Source organism: Trachymyrmex cornetzi, unplaced genomic scaffold (genome assembly GCF_001594075.2).
Source record: "Trachymyrmex cornetzi isolate Tcor2-1 unplaced genomic scaffold, Tcor1.1 scaffold412, whole genome shotgun sequence".
Lineage (NCBI taxonomy): Eukaryota > Metazoa > Arthropoda > Insecta > Hymenoptera > Formicidae > Trachymyrmex > Trachymyrmex cornetzi.
Genome location: NW_017298876.1, coordinates 769279 through 795572, shown reverse-complemented (window position 1 = coordinate 795572; position 26294 = coordinate 769279). Strand labels below are relative to the sequence as shown.

Below are 26294 nucleotides of genomic sequence, written 5' to 3'. Positions count from 1 at the left end.
GGGGGGGGGGGCACATTAATACATTATTTAAAATAAATCTTAAAAGTTATAATCGATAGTCATTATTCTAGCATTTTTCGTTAACTTTCTTTCAATAGATTTTCGAAATATCTCAAATACTTGGAGCAGTACAAAACCGCGAAAAATCCAAATTGGAAGAGGCAGCGAAAATCTTTAAATTTCAAAGCAAATGGAGGCAGATACAACAATGTATATATGTATAGTGCGTGCATGCATGCGCATTACAACCGCCTATATTACGTTACTATTTATGATCTCGGCTTAGATACCATGCGTACAATGTTCTGCCTCCATTGTCGGGACAATCTATCATAAGCAGTGCACTTTGTGCTGTACTACCACGATATATGGCGAAGGTATTACCGACACGAACGAACGTGTTGGCACGGCGCGGTGGCTCGAAGTTCTCGAGGACTGCCGATTGGATTCCATTAGAGTTCATTAAAGCGTATTACGAAGGCCTCACGGGGCAAGGCGATCCATCCACTTTGAGTGCCGAAGTGGTTGATGATTGTCGCGGAAATTTCGACGTTAAATCGCCGGCGCCTTGCCGGAGATTATCGACTTTGGATCTTTTCTCCCGGGAAGAATTAAAACACGCGGTGGAATTAAATGCCGCGATTCCGTCGCGTGAACGGTGCGAAATAATTATTTTCACATACGATCACGATTTATCACAAAATAGTTCAATCGAGAGGAGTGAAAATTAATTAGTCGTGGCGTGAAGAGTAATGATTTCACACAAACGCGAATTGATTGACGCGACGCATACAGGTCACACATATTTGTGCGCTCGCGTGCATCAATGTTATCAAAATGTTATCAAAAGGAAGTCACCAGGCACAATGTCCAGTGACGTGTTGAAAAGAAGACGCCATTGTCCGCCGCGAACACATAAACTGATGATGCGCGACATCAACGAGATAATTTCATCGCCGCATCGTCGTTACTTCCAGCCATTCGATTTATGTATCGCGTATAAATTTATAAATTACCCGCTACCTGCCGATATACAGAAGAAATTTGCATACGAGAGTGCCTGCGCGCATACGAGTACATAAATGTATCGTTTTAATGTCGTCACGTAAATCAAGCCGCGCTTGTCCGTTGCACTCGTCCGGTTGTATTGTACACAAAAGCAAGACAATTGATATATATATATATATATATATACATATATGCATACTGGTGTCATATTTTACGCGTGTTAAAATTAAATTTTGTTTTTGCAGCTAGTATATATAATCAGAATTACAATTACAGAGAGCATATATTATTGTCGTTATTCAAGCTACAGATATTTTTGAAACAAGAGTGCGTTGATTAGAGCGTGATGCGTTCATCGGTTGGTTGCATTAATTACTGAACGATATCGTCATCTGGTCAAATTTACATTGCGTTATGTATATCTCGTAAATTTCTAAAGTTTCCCGCCTGCCTTCGCGTGTTATCTTAATTAAATTTTCGCGCGGGTGTAAATTTTGTCGACTCGATTCTACATTCATAGATGAAAACTTTGATGAAACGTTTATCCAATGGCGTAATAATTTTCGTACACAATGCAACAATCAATTTTGTTTCAAATTTGCGCGCTTTAAGGCGATGCTAATATCTGTGTTTTACCGATTAAACGTAATAATTTTCGTAATAAATTTTCATAGAAGAGAGAGAGAGAGAGAGAGAGAGAAGATAATCTTATAATCTCCATTTTTATTCTATACAATAACTGTGTTAATAATTAAGATTTAAATTTAAAATTTAACAATTATGATTACATTCTTCATAATGTTTCGTTAAATTGATTCCAAATTATCAATGTTGTAAAATATTTATTAAGATATTAATAATAAAATTTATTTTTCATAAAGACGCGATAACATTGCATAATACATCAAAGAGAAATAGAAGTATTAACGACACCTCTACAAAAATAGATTTAACAATTTGATTTGTTTAAAGAAAACATAGCATTTGGTTAGAAAATTATATTTACAATAAATAAAATATTACATAGAAAACGATGCGTGACAAGTAATTTACGTCGTCGCCTATAAGACTTTCTACATTACGGAAGGGCACATACCATCCTTTATCACGACCTAGCGCTTGAACTCTTCCGTATCAACGTCGCGTTTGCTGGCCGCGTCCGCTGCTTTGATATTCATAACAACATGCCAAAGACCTCGTTACATCGTGCCTGATGCATTCGCTTTGATATTTGGCACGATCTCGAAACTTTGAGCGAAATTGCAAATGTAGCGATGATACAGACTCGCGTCTGTTACAACTATATCAATAACGCACTGATATTTATATAAACATCTTGTCTTTCTACTTCTTCGCAATTTAAATATCTATTTTGTAGATGAAATATATCGTATTGCTTATCCTTTGACGAATTAAATTTTATGAAACAAAACTTTATTAAATTTACTAACAGAATAAAATTTAATAGATAATCAAATTTTATTTTTTAACTAATTTCAAGCGCATGCTTTACAATTATTTTGTTAAGAAAAAAAATGTATAGTAATGATTATCCTTTGACGAATTAAATTTGATTAAAAGAAACTGAATTTATTAAATTTATTAGATTTAACAGAATAAAATTTAATAGGTAGTAACAAAATTTTATTTTCCAAGTAATTCCAAATGCACGTTGCCTTTGAAACGATTTATGAAATTTTAAAAAAAATGACAGCCAATAAAATTTTCATCAAAGTAGAAATCTGTAGTCGAGAGTAAAATTTGAAATATTTTTATACTGTTATATAGCACTAAAAAGGCTTCAATCATATTAAATCAATACTGATTAAAGAGAAGCAAAAATGAAAAATTGATAGAACGAATACGAAAGACAGAGCAAGACAGACGGTTATGTAAAGGAAAAAGGTGGAATGCCCAGGAAAATATAAACAAGTAGGGCTTTCAGTATACGTCACTCGAATGAGCAATGGTTATGGCAAAAGTTTTCCACCGGTACGTGCCCTCGCGAGTATCGCAAATGCGACCGTGCATTTCCGGAACGCCGACGATTTGTCACGAGAAAGTCCTATAAGCTCCCTGGTTCACCGTTTCCTTCGCAAGAAGGGCGAACATATCTTCCCAATTCGAATTTCTATCATCGATCCTTCTTTTGGCTTTTTAAATTATTATAATGACAAATTTTATTTTTATATTAAGTATTATTCTATCAAAATTAATTTTACAATTAAACTACACAAAGTTCATTGGAATTTAATGAACAATTATTAACAAGGTGTGGACGCGAGAACCATTTGGTCAGCTTAATTCAGCGTATATATCACGTTAACTTTTTTTATAATTATGGTTTTGACAAATTTAATAGTTATGTTATTTCACTTGTGAATTTTTAATATCTGGAAACATGACAATGTCTCGCTAAGACGAACAAAGCGTCATGATTAAGATTATGCTGAAGAGGATTGAAACGTATATATATATATATATATATTTGTTAACTTTGCAAGGCTTCTTTTAATCTACTGCAACGTTCTGTTATCAAATATTTATTCCAAATTTAAATTGGATTTCTATTTCACTTTATGTATATTCATGTGATAATATCGTAATACTTAAGTGCATCAGCCACACTTTTTTTATTCCCTAATTCTCTTTTTATACTTTCTTGACTGCAGTAATATAAATATTAGAAAATCGATTTTGTATCAGTCTTCGCAATCTGGAAGATAAATCCTAATATAAGCCTCGAATGGCAATTTTCTTTTCGTTTTTATTTAAGAAAGATCTGGTTGCGGTCATATAAAACTGATATCGTATTACTTGTAATTTCAGACGGTCAAAGTCGATTTCGAAATCAACCATTCGCCGGAAAATACGTGGCATCTCCCGACCAGTTACTATTTATTTGTGCTCCCGTAGGAATAACGAATAGTATCGAAATACATTCGATTGCACGCGAGCAAGAGTCCTTCTAGCGTTACACGAGGATTGATACGAAAGTCGAAACCTCATTCTCGTAAACCGCAAACGTAAGAGACATCCATCGGTATGCGACTAGATGTCTCGATGGTTCTCAATTAATTTAAATACAAATTATTAAAGGATAAATCCACCGGGATTCTTGCCTGCGCCGGCGCGGCACATCGAAACTCCCAGTGGCCGTCATTAACCACACGATAAATGAACCGTGTACACTCGCACCTGTGTTCCATACATATTTACAAGAAACTTGAAATTCATCCGATATGGATGGAGGTAAGTAATTAACAAATGAATAAACGTCTAACCGGTTAAAATCTAAGAAAACCAATATCAGAAAAAATAAGACGGTGTAATGCAATCTGCATCGAATAAAGTTAATAAACTCGAGGAAATATTTTATATATAGGATGTTCTCTTTCTTTTTCTCCCTTTCTCAGTAAAATATTTAAAACATCGTAGGTTTCGGTCAATCTGATAACGACTTTTTAGCATTTTCAAATTAAACTTCAAATTAAAACTGACTTTATTTGTCAAATAAGGTCTGTTTGGAATTAAATAAAATAAGATTTTGTTATCTATTTACATCTACAGAATTTACATTGCAGAAAATCTTTCATTTTTATTGCTTTTAAATTCTAATTTGATTATTTAAAAAAACCTTTTCAGTATTTACACATTTTCTTTAAAAGAAAAGTAAACTAAAAAGGTAAACTAAGAAAGTAAAGTAAAAACTGCCTGAAAAATATGTCTATAAAATTTATTTAAATATTTTTAAAACAATTTATTTGTCAATTTGGAACACGAACTTTGGAATTATTTTGCGAATAAAGTATGTTTAAAAAACATTCATAAACTGTTTATCAACCAATTTTCTCAAACTCGCTAAGTTTTAAGTGGTGACCCACGATTTAATACGCAAGCTGAAGCTGTCGATTATGTGATCGACGTATTTCAGTTCGAAACTGTGGCAATATCAACGTTGTCTACTAACATTATTATATTATAGTTTATCGAAGACGCGCGACAAAATTGCTGTTCCCGTTGATTATCGGTGCGACACATTTCGTTGGGTCCTATTAGTGTCTCGTCTATTAAAGATTAAATTTCTATCGAAAAATAGAGATTATTTACTTTATAACAAAATTAATATAAATTACGTTACTGCAAGTTATTGGACGAAACAATTATTGAGCTTTAAATATAAGAGATAATTTGTTTCTAAAATTATAATAAATATTGATAATTGTGTGTGTGTGTGTGGAATAATATTCGAAATTATACACATATTTCTTTTAATTCGTCATAATTAATGACTCTTATATTCTATAAAAGTATTTTTTTTATATCAATACTACTTGCGGTATGTTTATTTTACATAATATTATATATATACTATTTAATTTACATATGATAGAATTATTCAATTCGAATCGGAAATAAATTTCACTGAAATTTTGTTGTTATTGCAAATAGAAGCTCTAACTAAATTGTAGCAAAAGCATCAGTAAACAAATTGCAACGCAACCGAAGCTCAACCGACATCGGTCGGTTTGTGCTTTATACGAGCAGCCATGTTTACTATGTTTGCAGCAGAGCAGTTGTTTGGCGTTTCCCGAAGTTGAGATCCGAATTTCGCCACGAAGTGCTAAATCAACTGCACTTAATACAAGTCTGTTGGTCGAGGAGAACTGAAACGTTTGATAAAAGTTCCAGACACATACACGTTACGTGTTACATGTTACGGTAGACATGAAAAGCTTAAAATTATTACTCTTTCATATTAGCATACATTTTTCATATTGTAAAAATTACATGAATTAAAGCTGTGAAAATGTTCTGACTCATTACACTCACGTCGTGCGATTAAAATGTTTTAATTACAAAATAGAAAACGTACTGTTTATTAATCAAATAGTTAATTAAAATTGACATTGTTACTCGTCATAATTAACTGAATCTCGGACTAAAGAGGTAAATTTCTGATTACTTAAATAATGTTGAATTTGTAATTAATGTGACGCATTTTATGATAGCGCGTCTGCTTGGACCATATTATATTGAAACGCTGTACATAACCGCCTAATGATATTAATACCGTCATAGTACAGGAAAGATTTGACCGTGAAGCGATTATTCCGCTTCGTAATTACATGAATATTAATCCACCAAGTATAACGTGACGTTTTCTTCCGCGAATTCACTGACGAGAAAATCGTACGTAATTAATTAGCGAAACCTAAATTTTATTAGCGTATAAAAACAACATTAATATATTCACATACCCTTTGAAAATTTACACAGCAAACTATAATATCTTAATTTAAAATCAGATAAGTGTTCAAAAATATTATTCAATAATCATGGAAATAAAAATTAAAAATTTGATTTTGTTGCTTGATATGAATAAAAGCGCTAATAATATTCGCATATTTAAGTTGTAATAAAGATAAACGACGATTCAAAATCGGATGGTGGATAGAATTAACGTGTCTTGAGGGAATGAAAAAGAGAAATGAGTAGAACTCATCGGGAAATTACCCTTGAAATGTTCCGTAGCGCCGAGGAAATAACTAGATGTGCCATCAAGTTGCTCTAACGTTCGTAGGATACAAGACAGAAAAAAACTTGACTGAGGTGTGATGAGAAAAGAAGACCACCGTTTTCTCGCTAGAAAAGAAAATTCACGCTAAGGTAGAAAAAAGGTAAATCTGATTAAGATCGTAATACACATAAAAGATGAAATTACGTAACCTGGATGAGAATGAAATGATGACTCTATAGAAATTTGTTTCCTATTTTATTATTACGAACGTCTGAATCGCGGATGAAGAGTAATTTCGTTCATTATCATCTCGAAGATACCTCTGCATGATTAATCGATTAAGGATATACAGTTTATAACTCAGATTAATGAATCTCAATTTTGACATGTGTAATTGTTTCCCTCATATTTTTTTCTTCATAATCAGAAGAAAGATTAAATATGAAGAATAATAAAAACTAAGTAATTACTTTTTGGTAGGAAACGATTAAATTTTCTGCACGAAAAATAATAAACTGTTACCACATTATTTTTATCGACTACTATTCGATTGTAATGTAATTTCCATTTGTATGTTTATGCTATATTATACATGTAAAAGCAATAATCTCTCTATTTTAAACATACACAATTATTATTATTAAAATTTGATATATAATACCATTTGTCATGTTTTATTTAATTTATTTATTGTTTTATTATATAAAACTCGATTTATTTATGCCCATTCTATTTATATATTACAAATTGTATTGTCAAGCACCTTTCCTGTATAACATCATGAATTTCTCCTTGTTTTCAGAAAAAGCACTCTGCTGTATACATTTGTACGCAAAACATTAATCACTTTTTGTTAATTAACTTGTACCAACCTTTCTGCTATGGTTCGTATTTGCGCGACGATATTATATTGCTCGGGGATATGTGTATCATATTATCTATATCCCACAATGAGTCTTTGACAAATAAACGAGAAATAATCCGTGAATCTTTTCTTTCATGTTAGCAGCAAAAGAATTGCTTTTTCAGAATAAAACCAGATTAATTTAAATATTGCAGATCATACGTATATTATCTATCTATACCATATATTTTACAGTAAAATGTTTTGCAAATTCGATATTTCATGTGTTTACAAAGATAAGTGTTTAAATTGAAAATACGATCGAAAGTTTACTTTGCTTGCGGCTGCTGTTAAATAAGTAACCCTTTGGGATTCGATGTATTTTCAACAGTTTCTTGAGCTAGACAGAGTCTCCAGACGTTTCACACGGAGAGTACAAATAAAAACAAGCTCACGTCTTCGATATTCGAGCCATCTCTCGAAATCCAATTTAATACAGGTATCAATGCATCGCCATCGCTCACGACGAATCCCTCGACAACACTGCGGCGCGTTATCGAAAAGGTAAAGTGGAACCGAAAAGAATCAAAACGACGCCAGCAAAGCGAGAGAATACGAGAAACTTGAACTAAGAATGTCAAAGATAGCTGATATAACAATTCGACGAACTGAAACGGTGGTTTTTCCTGATTTTCTCTCAGTCAATTTTAGAATTTAATCTTGAAGTTTGTATTATGCCAGTAGAAATATTGACGAATGTTTGATATCTTTCAATCTCAGCTTTTCGCGCCATTTGCGCACGGTAAAACATTTCTGCGGTCGCAGATGTAGGCGTGCTGCAAATAAAACGCACGCAAAGTACGAAGGATTGGCGGAATGGCTTTCCAGAGCGAAGTGCACACCCCGAAGGCATTCGCGGTGCATCGAGCGGCGAGAGATAACACCCGGAAGCGAACGCGTTACGTTATGGTGAGATGGCGAGGTAGTGGTTGAGGTGGAATTTGCGGATCGGGATCGAATGCCTTGTTCGTGTTCCAAAGTGCATCAAAGCTATTCTATATTAACATACTCCATCGAACGTTTGTCTCATCATATCTTGATATTTACGACGATTGAAGACCTTTTCACAGATGCTTCCGTGAGTGTGTTATCGTTAGTTTAGTTTAGAAGATCGGACGAACAAATTTATATCGATCGCTCGCTCTATAATGGAAAAACGTCCAACGTGACTTGAAACTACATACATTGAGAGAAAATTTTGGTATTTATGATTGTAATTGCAAAAATAATTATAGCTAAGAATTCCATTTGTGTTATTATTATACTAGTTATAATGTTAATAATATTAATTATGTACGTATAGTCCTTCTAAACATTGTTCAAAAAATTGTACTAAATTGTAAATTATATAATTTTACATTAATATAGTAAAATATCAAAATATAAATGGTAAATTAAGTAAACATTTTCATTTAATAAATACAATCATAATTATAGTGAATATAACTATTTTTCTATATAAATTCACTTACTATTTAGTAATACTAATAATTTAAAAATATGTTAAAAAATTGAAGATTTTCAAACATTGTGTGTGAGACTATTATTAACAACACAATTGACTAATATTTGCATGATTACAATAACTATAAATATATCAAAAATATATAAATAATAATGTGGCTCAATACAATAAAATTAACAATAATGAACAAGAAGAGCTATGAACCGAAATAATAACTTTAATCTTCAAAAAATAATGATCAACATATTAAACATAAATACTACAGGTTTCTACACCATCGGGTCATTATTAATGTTATATTAAAATTGAAATTATAACATAAAATTAGTTGTTATGCGTACATTATAATAAATAAAATATAAAATAGAAAAAATAAACATGAAATTACTATATCATATTCGAAAAAACCACAAAATAAACTTTTGAATATAATACAGTAATTTTATACATTTTTTCTATTTTATATTTTTCTTATTATGTACTCATAACAACTAATTTTATGTTACTATTTCAATTTTAATGTAACATTGATAATGAACCAAGCAGTGTTGAAACGTTTGTACTGTTTATATTTAATTTGTTGATCATTATTTTTTGAAAATTAAAGTTATGGTTTCGGCCCGTAGCCTTTATGGTCTATTATTGTTAATTTTATAAGTATATAGTTGTTCCAAAAAATAACTATAAATAATAGTTAAATTATAATAATTGCAACTATATTTTCTCTCAGTTTACTCTTTATCGATATTCAAATAACATAATATAATTTACATACGCTTTTATGATTTCCTAAAATATTTAGTATATATTTAAAATATTATATTTACGTACTTTACATAACTTTAATTTACGTTTTAATTTTTATTAATCCTTTTCTCCTCAATATAAATTTTCTTTTGATTGAAACTAATTCTAGAGGATGTGATTCTATCTTCACAATATTGTAGAAAAAAAGGACAATAATTTTCATAGCCGCTGGCACGTGACACGCTTTTACAGAGTATAAACTCCGTTATCATATATAAAACAAACAATGTAACAATCAAGTCGGCTAACAAATATCTATACAGTGCGCGATGTAACTAAAATACGAAATGCAGTTCCATGGGCAAACATAGAAGATTGAAATTTACCAAGATGGATTCGTTTATTTGATATTCATTGCGCGAGTTTTGGCGCGATTCTCAACCATTTTATGCCGAGTTGAGCGTCGCCAGAAAATAGAAAGCATGGTTTAAAGACAGAAATAAATGAAGAGAGAAGAAAGGAGAGGTCAGACGTGGGATGCGCTAGATAAGAACACCGTTATGCAAGAAACTATTTCGGCCGAGATATCGGTGAACAGAAAGAGAACGGACTTCGAGCCTTGAAAGGATAATAGGAGGAAGGAGAAAGAAAAAGATGGTCGGAGTCTGAAAAAGTAGGGTTAAGAGGTGTGGGTGAGAAGGTATGGATGGGAAACTACGCTGAGAATCTGATCTGAGAATCAATAGAAATTTCCACGGTGCACGCATCGAAGAGGACTCGATATCCATTTCTCCCGAACAAACGTTTTTCGGTATCGTAATCTTTTCTGAGCACATTCGTCGTTCTCTTTTCCTCGCTTCATCTCTTTCATGTTCATGTTGTTTTCCGATATCCGACCGACTCCACAGTTTGACTCGAATAATAGCCACTTCCAAAGCGAACAAAAATATTTTCTCGCTTTATCAGATCATCATTTATGACATTTCATCTTACGGACACCTTACTTTAGTAAAGAATTTTATATAATTGTTGCATATCGATTAACTGTTCCATTTAACCCATGTAACACATTATTACAATGGCTGCGTTCAGCAGAACACAACAGTTTTGCAACCGTTTTATGATTCTCTGCTGAGATAAGACCATTCCTGTTGATCTAAAAGCATAACCCAATCAGTGAGAAGAAAACTTCCAACAGTTGCAAAATAAACGTTCTTCTGAATGCAGCCAATATAATGTAGATCAAATATTATAGAGGATATCCTACAACACAATATACAATTCCATATAATTACCGCGTTATTTCGCCGGCGCCTGATACCTCTCCTAGGCCTTGTCATCCTCTCAGACTATCCGAGTTGTCAGCTTCATAAAATTTATCGACGCGAAAATGCGACATTCGCAAAAACAGCACTCACATAAATACGCACAATACTTTAAACGGAACTCCCAGAATTAAAATTAATTAAGTCGCGACGGACATAATACATTACCAGACTTTTTCCAGGAAAAAACTGGGTTATTATTGTGTCCAGGTGAAGATAATTGGCTCGATGAGTCGATAAAGTGAAGATCTCTTCGTCGAATGATACGCTGATTAATAGTCGACACAGAGAAAAACGACCCTCATGTACTGGGGAGCGAGCTAAATGTACTCTGTTTCTATCAAGACCTACGAGATCAATTCACAAACGGACAGTTAAGCGGTCCGTCAAACGTCAAAGACTATGGCTGCGTTCAGTAGAAAAGTCGCTCATTGAGCAAAAAAGGGATTAATCTATGAAATATGTTTATTTGTTATAATTCGTAATGTAGAATAACTTGTCTATTATAGATAATCTCTAATATCGTATTTCTTATTTATTTATTACTGTTTATTATTCCTCGAATAAGATTAAAATATATACATTCGTAACTAAACATTTTATATTAAAGCGCTAAAATTAAATGAGTTTTCCTTCAGCGCTATTAAACTGATATTGATATTTATATTTACATATAAATAATGTTACTTATTTTATTCATATTCACACTACTACTAGTAATAAGTCTTATCACAGAAAAAATTGATGTTATTCTAAGATCAATGAAAGAACATATAACAGAGAAAAGAAAAAAAATTTTTCAGAATATACTTTTTAATTCATATCTTTTATGTAATTTATATGCTATTTAATTAATATTTAGAATACGAATAGTAATCGTTATTAATTTGGTATTAAAATCACAGCTTCCGGGATTTTTTGAAAAAACTCCCGGGTTTAATACCAGCCCTGCAAAGGGAATCTCCAACTCTCAACAGAACACCAAACTCGCGCAGATGGATCTCGTGGGAACTGACAAAAAATAACTCTCCACGATGAGAATATATGACTCTATGAGTCCACCAGTACGACTATTTGATGCGAGGAACAGCAATGAGATCTCTTCACCGAGAGACAGTGATTTCCACCGAGAACGTGGGAAGAACGCGGTTGAATATTAATTATTAAAATCGCGCGAAACTTTGTACAACACTCCCGAAAATGCAACGCGACGAACCGCTTATACAATCAGCGACGATTTGAAGCTACCAGTTACCTATGATAAGAGAGAAAGAATTGTCAAAATATTTATACCTTATACGTCTAAGAACAATAATAAAAAAATTAACGCAGTATTTAAAAATATATCATCTGTTATATCTGACGCAAACAGTTTATCTGTTATATCCGACGCAAAAAGTTGATTTAACGATGCTTATGTTTTATCAATCCCTCCAAAAGTTAGGAAACTCGTTTTGCATCAATTTTTTTCTGAAGATATAATGATCCCCTGATAAATATTACGATTTAACGTGAACGTTGTAAGCTACTCTTTCCGACGAAGCTTGCAAGTCGCCCTTAAATTCGCCTTGCATGGTCAATGGCTCGGAAGACACTAAATTCTGGTCACGGACTATTTCGGTTAGAAACAGACCAGTGGCAATGATTTGCCGTAATGATCGTGTGCAAGTTCTCGATAAATCGACCTTTAGTCAGTCGCATTTCAGTATAGCGCGACAGAATAACGTGCCTTTAAAGCATCGATACCAAACGATATTGAATGTAATGCCGGATACAATCCCTATGAAACAGGGATTTTATTCCAGACGGCACGGCATAAATTGCAAACGTTACGTAAAAGCAAACACGTCCAGTCGCACGAATCTCGTGATTAAAAATATTTTCGTCGTATAAATTCTAGCAACGCTTGCGGGAAGTCAATGCGCTTCTATCGATCGCACCGCGTTATAATTATCTACACCTTCTTCTACAGACGAAATTATTCTCAATGTGAAAAGTTCTCTTATTCATATCTCTTATAAAAACCTAATAAAATTCTCAAACTCCAGCTCTTTTAAGCTGAATCAATTTAACGAAACGTAAAAATCGAAATGGGCCATATACTTTTACCTGATGGAATATCGTAATAGAACTTCTTATCTTTAGCTGTCTCCCCGTTCGATCGAAACGATCCACTTTATCACGAAATGGGCGGAGAAACCGTGAGATGATCGGCGTGATGAATGAGCATTTCCGGCCGCTGTCTCGACCAAACAAACGATTAATTCCACGGACAGAGTTAAGCATCGTAGCGCGCTGCGTTATATCGTCCGTGAATCCGATTATACGTATACGCTTGTAATTCCTTTCTTTCCACGACTCGCAAATCCGTTTGGAAACATTCATCCGATAGTAATATTGCGAGCTGCCCGTCAATATTTAATTTGGGAAAACCGGTGATGCAGACAAACGCAACGGCTGCTTAATTGTGCTACACTGCGGCGCAGCGTCTTTGTAACGAAGTTTAATCCATTATGGATCATGAAGATATTCCAAGATCGCTTTGAAATATATTCCTTGATTTTCCTTCTTTCATTCCTGATCTCACAAAAAATTGCGAAAACCGTTTACGACATGCGAGCTTTATTCTGTTTTATTTTATTTGATAAAATATAAAAAACTTAGTTTCTTCGGTAAATTTATAAAATGATAGATTTTTGCTCCATGAATATAATATTTTTTTAAATCTATGACTTAATTAAATAAGTATGAAATAAGTACTTCTTGCTTATTAAAGATTGATGATTTCCATCCGTCTCATAAAGGGTGCGACCTACTTGTACTTTCTCTACTGTCGCAAACCACCTACAGAACGGACAAAGAAAAAGTGTCAAGTGTCAAGTAAAATATAAGTCTTGCTAGTTGAAAATCACTGTGCGTAAAATTTCTACTTCTCATTCCTTCATTATTATTCCTTTGCGGTATAGTTTTATCGCGTTGGAAGTTGCGCAAAGCGATTTGCTTTTTTTTTTACAAATGTTCATTAATTATTCCACTTGCAAGTTTAAATACAAGGAGAAAGAAACTCAATTTAGAAAAGACTATTTAACATTGCAGATAAGATAGAAGGATAACCGTAATACGGAATTGTTATGAGTAGAATTAGCTTTTTGATATTTGTTGAGATCGGAGTGTTCCGAAAATCGAGATCGTTATAAACGATCGCGATATTTCACCGCCCATTGCTTCGCGGTGATTAGATACTTTAGCTTATTAAGAATCGATACGCCGCAGTGTTGTTCGTAAGTTTCCTCAGGGTCAACTTGCAAATGAACGGCAGAATTCGCCCGCAGAAAATGAAGCCCTACTACAGAGCTCCGATTCTACCACGAGAAGACAATGTGATGTAATAGCTGCTGGTTGTAACAATACGTACAACTCTATGCAACACACAATTGGCAGCTATCTTTCAACGGGTGCACGTGCATTGACGAACAATGCTGAGAGTAACTTGCGCGGATACTGCGAGCTATCATGAAAGATGGCTAACTCGACGAACGATACGCGATGCAATGCGTCCCCTTTTGTGCCTCCTCTTCGCTTTTACCGAGGAAAAATGTGCATGCAAAGGATAACATCGGGAAAAACAATCGACAGCTGCAGATTAAAATCGAACGGCGTCGAATTGTAAGAGCGTAAGGAGAGAAGAGAGATCAGGAGACTAATAGTAGTGGTATGACTGTAATATATACGATGCGATCTATTGCGAATAACTAACATCCAGGAAATTTGAATATCTTGGATATTAAAGTCTGATACTAAATCTGATCCTTCATCGCAGTCATCTTCAACTATGATAATCTAAAAAACGAGAATGATATGGAAATTATTCCTAAGCTATACGTTAAAATAAATAAGTTTCTCTTGTAAATTTTTCCCGGAATCTTGGAATTTTTGAAGAACTTGATAAATGGATGTGTAATTCGTATTCGTCGTGAGCGAAAGGCACGATTGAATTAAATTATAGTCATTTATTGATTAACGAGCAAAAACCGGAGTATCTAGTACAAGTTGACAAGTACGTTTTACCGATTGTAAATTTTCAAGTCGAAAACACATTTTCTTCGACGTATACTGAGAGAATAAATCATTCTTCTTTCTCACGTCGTAGTTTACATAATAATCTCATAAATAAATTTTTTAAATTATTTTACTTTTTATAAATAACTATAAACTTTGTGCAAATATTTGATTTTGTTCAAACGGTAAATTAAACAGCACTAAATTAAACAGGACTGGTACCAAACTTCGATAATTTAATAGATATGTGAAACAATATTATTTTACATCGATTTTTTTATTGTAAAGAAATTTACTAATTTATTGTAAAAAATTTTGAAAGAAAAATGCATAATTCTAATTTATCGCTCGAAATTGTGTGCTTCTATCAAGAGCTGCTATCAAATTAAATACATTATAGGTATAGTATATAATATTCTTCTTGGATGACTGTCTGCATAGGATGTAAATCACATCTAATTTAAGTTTAGATTCTAGATCTATTGTGAGACAGTTTCACGACTTTCAGGTGTCGGTAAACAATTGCAGTAAATCACGTTTAAATTCATTTACATCAGTTTCTGAAACGAAACTCGAGTTACTACCTATATATTCAATGTATTTAGCTTATCTGCAGAAACCATTTCACTGTGTATCCAACATCGTCGTTTAAAGAAGCGCATTAAAGTCATTGGCTCGAATTTACACTCCACATTTATCGTCATTCAACACTCTACATTTTTACTAAACGCAAAGGAATTATATATACTACGGAATAAATTAGGAACAATATGTTTCAAATAATAATATATTCGAAAATATTTCATTAAAATAAACGTAAATCGAGAAATTGTAAAAGAAATTTTTTATTGTAAATGCAAGTTTATTGCATTTTCTTCACATTTCTTTCTGCATAGTTGACATATTTTAAGCTAATTTCTTTAAATCTATTAATTGTGATTTAGTGAATTATTTCCTCATTAAAGATTAAGTGCATCAAGATACAAATGATGCGTGTATTTAGCAAAGTAGCAGGGAAATCAACGTCGCTCCACATGTCTTCTTAAGAACCAAGGAAATTACCCTATCGCATTTGCGAAGCGAATTCCGCTCGACGAAGCCATTCGGTAAACTCACCGTGCTCTCGTAAATCGTAAGTTTTCCCCGTTTCGGTAACGACCTAGCTCACCGATAAGAGCAAGCCTATTACGAAGCTTTTCGAGACGACAAGCATCCAAAAGTTACCAGGCGGTCGCGATGTACCTTCGCATTATATATATACACCCTTGTGCGCAAATCTCATAACAGTTTGAAACATAAGTTTACACTCTCAGTATGAGTAAGCGACCATCATTAACGCGCATATTACTGCCTTACGGCATTATGTCATAAACGTTAAAATAGAGACTTGACATGGCAGGGAGTAGCTTCATTCATTAATAACATGAACTCTCTCAAGGTTTATATTATAAATAATTTATGTTTCTTTGCTGTAAATATTATTAGAGGTGTCATAATTTATTTAAATAATAAGTATTTATACTTATATAAATATATTTTTTTATCAAATTTCTTCTCGAATATACGCTATATATATATAGACTCGTAAAAGATTCGACGATTTTTATGAAAGTTTTCTACTCGGCACTTCGAAGAATTTAAAAGTAAGACAAAATGAAGAACGAAAAATAAATTCTATGATTCGAGAATCGAAGCTAGACTGTAAGAACTTTTATGTGTATAAAATTGCTTTAGTTTGAATTAGTTTCATTCTTTATAATGAGATTGTAATTTTAACAATTATAAGTAAAGAATAACGGGGTAAGTTGCAACACCTTTTAAATTTTCATTTCTTATAATTTTATTTTTTACAGCAAAACAAAAACAAATGTACAGTAACTTAGTCTACACTTGCGACTAGAAAAATAGAAGTAAGGAACTTAAAATATGCACTATAGCTTTTTTATTGCACACACTTTTTGTGAAGTTTTCAAGTGTGGCAACGTCCCCGTGGTCAATGAATGACATGTAAAGACTATTTGCTAATGTAACACGTATTATTGGATTTTTGAACCGAGAAAGTTGGTTGCCCGTAAGATCCGCAGATCATAGTCAGGGTACAATTACATTCTCGAACACGCACATGCAATCAAATCGCATGAGAATGGCCACTAGTTGAAGAAGAGAGTCTTTATGCGGATTTGTATATTGCACAATTAATAATAATAATAATAAGTTTTATTGGTATCTTGCAAGCCAATAAGGCTTATTGTTATTATTATTAATTGTGAACTCACAAATCCGTAAAGACTCTCTTCTTTAACTAGTGACCATTCTCATGCGATTTGACTGCGTGTGCGTGCAAAATGTCATACTATTGTTTAAATTTACATATCTCAAAATATATACAGCTAAATAAAATATTAAATAACAACCAACACATTCAAATATACATATATTTGTGTAATAATAAGCTCAAGTTTAAAAAAAAGTGAGGAAGTAGGTGTAATTAAATGTTAAAATATACCTTAAAAATGTTTCGAAATACTTGAAAGTAAAAATCCATTATAATAAATGCTGGCTATTGAGTATTGATATATTAGCGTCATGGTGTAACGGCGAGCTACTGAACAAATAATTCCACAAGTAATCATTAGCATTCGCTATATAAAAGTGGAGATATTAAGGAAGCACAATATCTATACTGGCCAAAATATCACCTTCTCCATCATTAAAAAATTAAAATTATTTTCGAATTTTATTTAGTTTTGTGTTCTTCTAATTTTTCTAAAAAGCTGGTTTTTTCAATCTCTAATTTTTAATTATTATTTTTAAGTATTTACTAAGCTTTATAAACGTTCTCTGCAAATAAAATTTCTTAAATTCTATACTTCAAATTTCAATGTTTCCGCAAATAAAATTGCTTAGATAAAATACCTCAGATTTCAAATTTTAATAATTCTTTCTATATGTTAATATAATAAATTTTTTTAAAAAAAACTTGCAATTTATTTTCCTAAATTTCGTTATCTATTTTCGACAAAAAATTATTCCTTACTAAAAACGTACTTCAAACTATTTGGGTCAATATTCTCCAATCCATCAAAATGGATAACGATTTAACTTGTAAACACAGAGGTCGGAAATTTCGATCGCGTCATCTGCAAACGACGGCTGCCGAGGGGTAGGATTACGCTTGCAAACTTGCAAACGCGAGAAGTCTCATGCTTTTCAGCACTGGTTTGGACTAGATCGGCAGTAGAACCGGAAGTCCGCTCGATGTACGGACGCGGTGAGCTATAAAACGCGTTATTCGGCCGCTCGACGGATATCTGAACTTATTCGTATGTTAATATATTTCCATGTTTGGCGACCAGCCAACTCGATTGGCCTCAATACCGTTCGTCGTGCAAACCGCGTATCTCGATGCATCGATGCATCGCACCGTTTACGACATACACACAGAATCGTCAATGCATATATACATAATCAACAATATGTTTCAGTAAATTAAATAATAATGTGATGTAATAATTACTATAATAATGAACTTTTAGTTCAATATTATTATTTAATATAATTAATTAGTTCTTATTATTGCCATTACAAATTTCATTAAAAATCTAATAATTTTCTAGCTACTTTAGGGTATTAATAATGATGAAGCCTTTTTACAAAATAGATTATAAAATAGAAACGGAATTCCTATTATTCACGTCAAATAAATATTTAAAAAATTATACGGAAAGGATGGTTTTGCCAAAGTACAAAAATTTAGCTAGATACAAATTTGAAAATAATTATAAGTATTTTGATGGTCCAACAAAATTATTTTTAAATCTGTATCAATCTAGATACGTTTTTAGATATTTCATCCAAATCATTCTTTCTGTGTACAAGTAAAGCTTTTGTTTACGCTTGATTAAAGCATTTTCTTTCACATAAATATGCAAAAGATGTATACATAAATTATATATTATAACTTTTTACGTACTTGCGTGGGTGTGCTATAGATATGCTCTGACAGCGATGGTGTTTACGTAAAAATACTTCAAAGTACAATGCAAATACCTCGTAGCAAAAGTAAAAATTAATATTTCATACGAGATGTGGAATAATGCCTCTATTTTTATTTCAAAATAAATATTTCTACCTCGTATTAGGAATATTTAGCTTTTATTCATGTAACTCTCAATGGTTGTGAAGTAGTATTATTAATAAAGTCATTCTGTCCTCGCTTTGTTAATGATAGCTTTGATGCATCGAATTCGCACGGGCATATATGCGTTACAAATGCAGCACCCTCGAATTCGGCACCGTTTGCACGAAATCGAAGCAGGAATATCCGATTCAATTTGCCAGACCGACATTTATTTACCCGTTCGAAGTGGACTGGTCGAATCGTAACGCCTACGACGAGCGAGCCAGCAAAATCGTTTAAATCACGGTGGTCGTGCCACACAGAATGCAAATCGGGTTTATCATTACGACCTGACCGGATATCGGCTCGCCGACTATGTGCTGTCGATTCGTATGTTTTACTATTTGGTGTTCACATTTAATGCTTACACGAATCAGCCATCTCAACCGATCAATCCACGTGAGTTACGACGCTCGTCTTAAAAGAAATGGGAACACGAATTAGTTCAAAATTGTTGTTCAACTAATTATAACTTAACATTCTATTCCTTGAAGTATGTACCTTGGGAATTGTAGATGCTGAGTTCAGTGCAATCCTACTACTCCTAATAACAATTCTGTGGAAGTTCTCTTCTGTTTAAATGTCTGCAATGGAACTACATCATGACTTCTAATGATGTTGTTTCTCGTCTGTCAGAAAACTCTTAATTGGAAAAAATTTCAGTATTGCTGTGTTATCAGATTCTACAGATTCAAATTTTTGTCATCGCGTTCTTCCAAAAGTTAAATCAAAAAATTATCATTTCATGTAACAATATGTTATAGCGAATTCGATCACTTACACTACGCTAGATCAGTGCTAAAAGCTGCTATACATGAAATTAACAAAGTTAAATATAAAAGTATATAAATATTTTAAACGATTAATCTACTAATGGTATTGTCACGTTGTTTAACAAAATATACATATATATGTATCATTTCATTGTCAAAGTTTATTATATTGTATCACTGCGTTGAGATATTTTACGTAAAGCAGCTTTTAATATGCACAGGTCCAGCGTAGTGCGGGCGATCGAATTTACCATTAGATTTAATTGTGATTGTAATTGTATAAGATTAATAAGAAAATTGTAGAGTATTCTAGCTTGTTATTTCATTTCTGTTATTTTAATATTAACTTTCTACACATATATAAAATATATATAATCTTCACGTAAGAGAATCTAAAAGAGTGTCCTTCACGGGAAATGTAGTAATTAATGGATAAAGGGTATCCACATGTTTGCATCATTAATTAAGGGTCAGGTGGTGTCGAGATGAATTCGTTCTAAATAATAGTGCGTGGTGTTATAATTGCAATAGCAATAACGTTCAACGTTTTGCATCTGTTACACGTATAGCGCACAGTTACATGTAGATATTTATTATGCAAGATTTTAACGTTGACGCCGGATCAGGTTATTGTCGTTCCACTTGGAAATTATCCAGAGTACGACACTTACCGTTTTAACCGACAGATCCGCAAAGAATTATGACTACACACGTGGCCAATGGGCATCGCTATCCGCAGTCATATATTCGCGTTAAGCTCGTCCAATCTCGAGCTTCCGAAACTGTTAAAATCTGTGCGTCTCTCGACAGAAAATCGATTTGTGAATTATGTCGAGTTCGCATGACACGCCATTTTATATAGACTCCTTCCCCCCCTCCTCCGATGAAAAAAGCCTTTCGCGTTCCCTTAGCGAGGGTGGATCATCTAAAAACGGTTATATGAGATTTTTATTAAAGTGCAAAAAGAAAAAAATAAATACATTATGTCTGTTATACAGTACCACATATAAAATAGGAAAAAGAAACATTTGTCTTAAAAAAAAAGTTCTTTAATATTTTCAAATGTATCTATTCTATATAATAAAATTCTGTATGTTAAAAATAATGCAATGATAATAATACCCTGTATAAGTAAACTTCAGTTATGTAGAAAAATAATTCTGTTTATGTTCTCAGGAAATTGAGTTATATGTTTATTGTTCTTTAATTTATTTGAGTTATAATTGTCAAGTCGGAAATATTAGTCTAAAGTCTAAAAGAAGTAAAAGATACATTTTCTTTTTATACTTTCTTGCAATAAATAAAATATTATTTAACAGAGATATCGCGATACATTTATATTTTTAGCATGCGTGGATCTTTTGTATATTCAATTCTCCACTTGTTATATAATTCTATTTGTTGCAGGTGAGTTTTCCTAGAATACAATAGACTTTTCCGTTATCTCCCGTTTTCTTTCTTTTCTCTGTTCCGCGCGACAAACCGCTGGCACGCTTGCCGTACTCGCGTTTCTGCTGGGTCAGTTCTTCCCCCTTTTCGTCCTGACCTACATCTCGAAGGCGCCTCCTCGTAAAACCATTGCACGAACATCCGATTCCGTTCTTCCCGGCCGCGAAGCGTCTATGATTCACTACGCGTTTTATCGCTTCGTTCCTTCATGCCGGCAACGCACAGGAGACACGAATGCATAATTCCTGCATCTTGCATTTCCTTCTTTCTGGTAAAAATTCTTATTGCAAAATTCTTACAAGATTCATGTGAAAGACTGAAGAGTCCATAATGGTGCCACATAAAGGAAGGAAAAGCAAAAGTACGTGGTTTTGATGAAATAAAAATTTAGCTAGATACAGATCTAAAAATAAATTTAAACTAAAATAATTATGTAGGACGCTCAAGCTAATTGCTAGAATATCGTCACTTTTTAACAGTATTGCTCATCATGCTTGAATTTCCCACATAATTAGTTTGATTGTCTAACAGAATTATTTTCAGATCTAATTAAATTTTTTAATAATTCAATAAAATTGTTGTTTTCGTGTAAAGAAATGCAAGAAAAGGGATCAATTTAAGAAAGTCAGTGATAAGTTGTACGCGCATGCGTTCATACACAATTAGCACGCGAGAACGGATGTATAATTGCCATCCAGAATAAGGATATTCCCTCCTTTCAATTAACTAAGCCGATCTGGCCTCTGACACTCCTCTGTTACTCCGAGATTATTTAAGTCCGTAATAACAGAGTTACCACTGCTGCCATGCTTCGCCGTTATGCCTGTTTTCGACGACAATTACAAATACCATCCTCGTCACTCTCGTTCTCTTCACCGCCACCCAGTGTGTTGTGAGCGCGCATACACACGCCGAAATTTAATTATTCTCCACGCGGATACCCACCGAAACTTCTCTTCAGCCCGTAATAATTTCGTCGGAAGCTCTAGATAATGCTGGGAACGAGGAGTATCTGAGGAAGTCGCTCGCCCTCTTCGCTCTCACCTGAGAAATTCACCCCGAGACGGGGATATTCTAATTTCCCGCTTCTTCTCGCGGTGCTTAATCCACATCGTTGTATATGCCGCGTGTTAGGGACGATTAAACGAGCTCTCATTTTTATACTGAGACACCGACAGTAATAAGACCTATATTAGTGCTGTTGCAATTAAATTTAACTCTGACAAACAAGTATCGCCATAATTAAACATCGTCTCGTGAGGTATTAACATATATAAACAGAAACGCAACTCTAAGAGGAAAAACAGAATTGTCCATTTCTCAAATATCATGTGTAATTAATGAAATTAATTTTTTATATCTTCTAAATATCATCTTTATGCATGTATTTATGCATGTATTTATGCATGTATTAATTGAAAATTTAGATTTAACGTATCATTTTCAAAAAATTTGAATTTGTCTCGAATAATTTAAAATGTCTTTTTAAACGGCAGAGAAAAAGAAAAATGCATTTCTTTGAAAACCGATGCGCCTCGGTTTTCCGGAGTGCGGTTTTTGAAAAACATGGTAACGTTTGGAGACACGTGTTAAAATTTGAATACAATGCGGCTTCTTTTTACCTTTTTACCGAGAGCAACAAAGTCCCATAGCACGAGTCACGTACGACCTAAATTACCTGCGTGCACAGCGTTAGAATTACTCCGAATGCCTGAAGCCACATACCGATTACAAGTGTAATGTCGTAACGTGTTGAAATGATGAAATGAGAAAACGAGAAGAGTGAAACATGAAGTATCTCGCGAATATATCTATAGCAGTGTAATTACTAGGAAATTTACGAGAGTATTGTATTAATTAACTGGTCTATTACTGACCTATTATTAGTATAACTATCCTTTTTATTCCATTATTCTGTTGCTTTTTAAATTTAACTTTAATAAGTATTTTTACGTATTATTTAATAAATATTTTTACAATAATTATTTTTTATAAATTTTATAAATATAAAGTGATTAATCTTTATATTTGTTCGCTCTCGCATGACATTGCCGTATCTCCTCAGTAATGTAAACCTGCGGTTTTAACAATTATGAAATCATTATTAACTCGGGAATGCATTTACATACGCGCAATTTGCTGTAATGAATATTGTAATGAGAATTTTACTACAACGAGAATCATATTACACTCATTATGTAGTGCTATCATCACACGATTAAATTGCGAGCCATCGCTGTAATTCTATGCATTTAATACAAAATTCCAATCCTTTTGAAATTTTTAACGCAATATTAAGGATCAAAAAACCTTACATGAATTAATGTCAAGTCAAACTCTATGTCAGGCCTGTCCAATTTGAGATCCAGAGTCAAAACGCAAAGCCATCACGCAAAAAAATTTATTGTGGATAAGATTTCGAGGACTGTAAAGTGTTAATACGCATCAGAATGACGCTTATCAACACTTTATAGTTCCTAAAATCCTATTCACATTGAATTATTTTGCGTCGATGGTTTTGCGTTTGGCTCCGAAGTTAAAATTGGATAGGCCTACTTTATGTACTCTAACAAACTAATAATTATTTGTTTTAATTTTATACGCAAGAAATAGATTTAAAGTTTCCTGAAGCTCAATGATAATTATACAATAAATATTCTTTTTAACAAAAATTATATGTTTGCATAAAACGCGTTTTTAAAAACACACGCAACGTTACCTTCACGCCGAATGTATATAGAGACGACTAAAGATTTGCATAATACGTTTTTACATTACACCCTGAAGCCTTTTACGTAAGAGTCGTATTGTACGTAAAATGACTTGCATCGTGCAACGATATTTTGCATCATTCAGTAGATTCTTAGTCCTTTCAGTTTTATCGTGTACGTAACTTATGTTCCATCTGCTTATATCAAGACAGTTTTCCATAAATTCATTTTTAATATATCATGTACTACGTGCTTCTTCCTCAAATACTTTGGTAACCTGACGTTATAGGCAAATTCTGCCATCAGATTCGGATTGTAAGGATGTCCGTCTTTAATAGCACCTCGTCGATCGTATCCTACTCCTTCATTCCCTATTGATGTAAGGACTTTGCCTTGGATTTTAACTAGGACAGTAATTTCCTCTAATGTTCGCCCATACCATTCTCTCCTCCACCCTCGTCTTTCTCCTTTAATCCTCATTCGTTTTATCCCGATTTATGCTGCGTGATCTCGTCGCGTGCAGAAGGTTATAGAACTATATATCTGGCTACCAGACATAAAGTAACACAAACGATGATTCGCTAATTAAAGTCATAAGAGGTTAATTTATCATATCGCTATCCCAATAACATGTCTATGCATTAAATTGCTATGTGTTAAATTGCATTTTAAGTGTGGAAGCTTCAATCTCTAAGTATGTAATTACGTACAGTATTATGTAGATATGACCTAAAAATATGTAAATGTTTCAATACGCGCATACAATTTTTAGAATTTAAAGAAAAGAGGTGTCATATTTTTTTTCTGAATATAAACTTTAAAGTCATTTTAAAATTAAATAAGGTTCGTATATGTATTAGATTAATTGATAAGTCCTTAGAATGACACATTAGTGGTATTACCACCTCCGATGCACCGTGAATTTCCAGTAGTGCCAACTTTCAAACCTCTCACTACACAGTTGCAGACAACAATAATCAGTATTTGTGACAGCCACCGAAAGCACATAACTTCAGATATTTTGTAAAAATGGAAAAAACTGAAATTCGTGCAGTGATTAAGTATTTCTACATATATGAAAGGCTTTTGCAACCGCAAGAAATGATTGATGACTTCCAAAAAACTTTGGGGAGTCTGCTCCGTCGAATGCAACCGTATTTAACTGAATTGCTGAGTTTAAACGTGGTCGTATCAGCACATCGGATGCACGACGCAGTGATCGTCCAAATGAGATGATTACACCAGAAATGAGTGTATTGAGCTAAAAGGAGATTTTGTTGAAGAATAAAGTTGAATTTTGCTAACAAAATGTTTTTTTTTTTCATTTTCATTCTAAGGACTTATCAATCAACCTAGTATTGTACTCGAAAGTAACGGCACAACTTCGTTGCGTTTTCTATTAGATTTTCCACATCAATGAACTATCTTACGGGGCGCCTCGATAACAGGACTGATTTTTAACAAATCAGTCGCGTACCTGGAGTTTTTTCCTCTCATAATTTCTTCTGTAATTAGTATGCGATAATAAAAAGGCTCAATACGACGGCATATAGCAAAAAAATATACGGAATCATACGACCTGCATATATCGAACTCCCGGATGAGGCGATTTCTCAACATGGTATTGTAACTTTTTTCTTCTCGAAGTGGTAGATCTTCCTTCTCCTGATAACGAATGATACGACGAAAATACAAAAGAAATAGCGCAACCACGATCACGGTCCACTATTGGTATACAAAATCTAAATGAAGAACTAAAAAATGTAATTTATAATCAACACATTAAATAAACGAATAATTAGTACACGTACGCTCGTATGACCTCCGAGCCGGGAAGTTGTAAGATCTTTGCAAAATTATCGTGACAATGACGGATAAAAGTTGTCATATTACAGAAAATATATAATAAAACATTTTATATTAATAAACTGAAATACACATACTGCATTAATTACATTTATTTAATAATTGTATTACCGTAAATGATCAGATTCAATCTAAATAACGATACTGACGAATACATCTCATGCAGTATATGTTGAAAGCAGAAATAGCAGTTACAGTAGAACAAATGTCGAAGCATTAATTAAAGTTTCTTAATATATTACGCGACGAAATTAAATTATCATTTAATTAACACATAATTCGAGCA

At 33.1% G+C, this 26294-nt stretch overlaps 1 protein-coding gene and 1 long non-coding RNA gene across 2 annotated transcripts in view; one reads left to right on the top strand and one right to left on the bottom strand.

The window, feature by feature from the left end:
• The window catches only part of nAChRalpha4 (nicotinic acetylcholine receptor alpha4), a 191453-nt gene that overhangs the window by 17199 nt on the left and 147960 nt on the right, over window positions 1–26294 (top strand). The gene's annotated exons all lie outside the window — the stretch shown is intronic.
• Window positions 21339–24323, bottom strand: LOC108764327 (uncharacterized). The gene is made up of 3 exons (XR_001940265.1): window positions 24151–24323; window positions 22377–22650; window positions 21339–21699 (listed from the first exon to the last, which is right to left on the bottom strand). It is a non-coding gene; the product is annotated as an uncharacterized LOC108764327 (long non-coding RNA).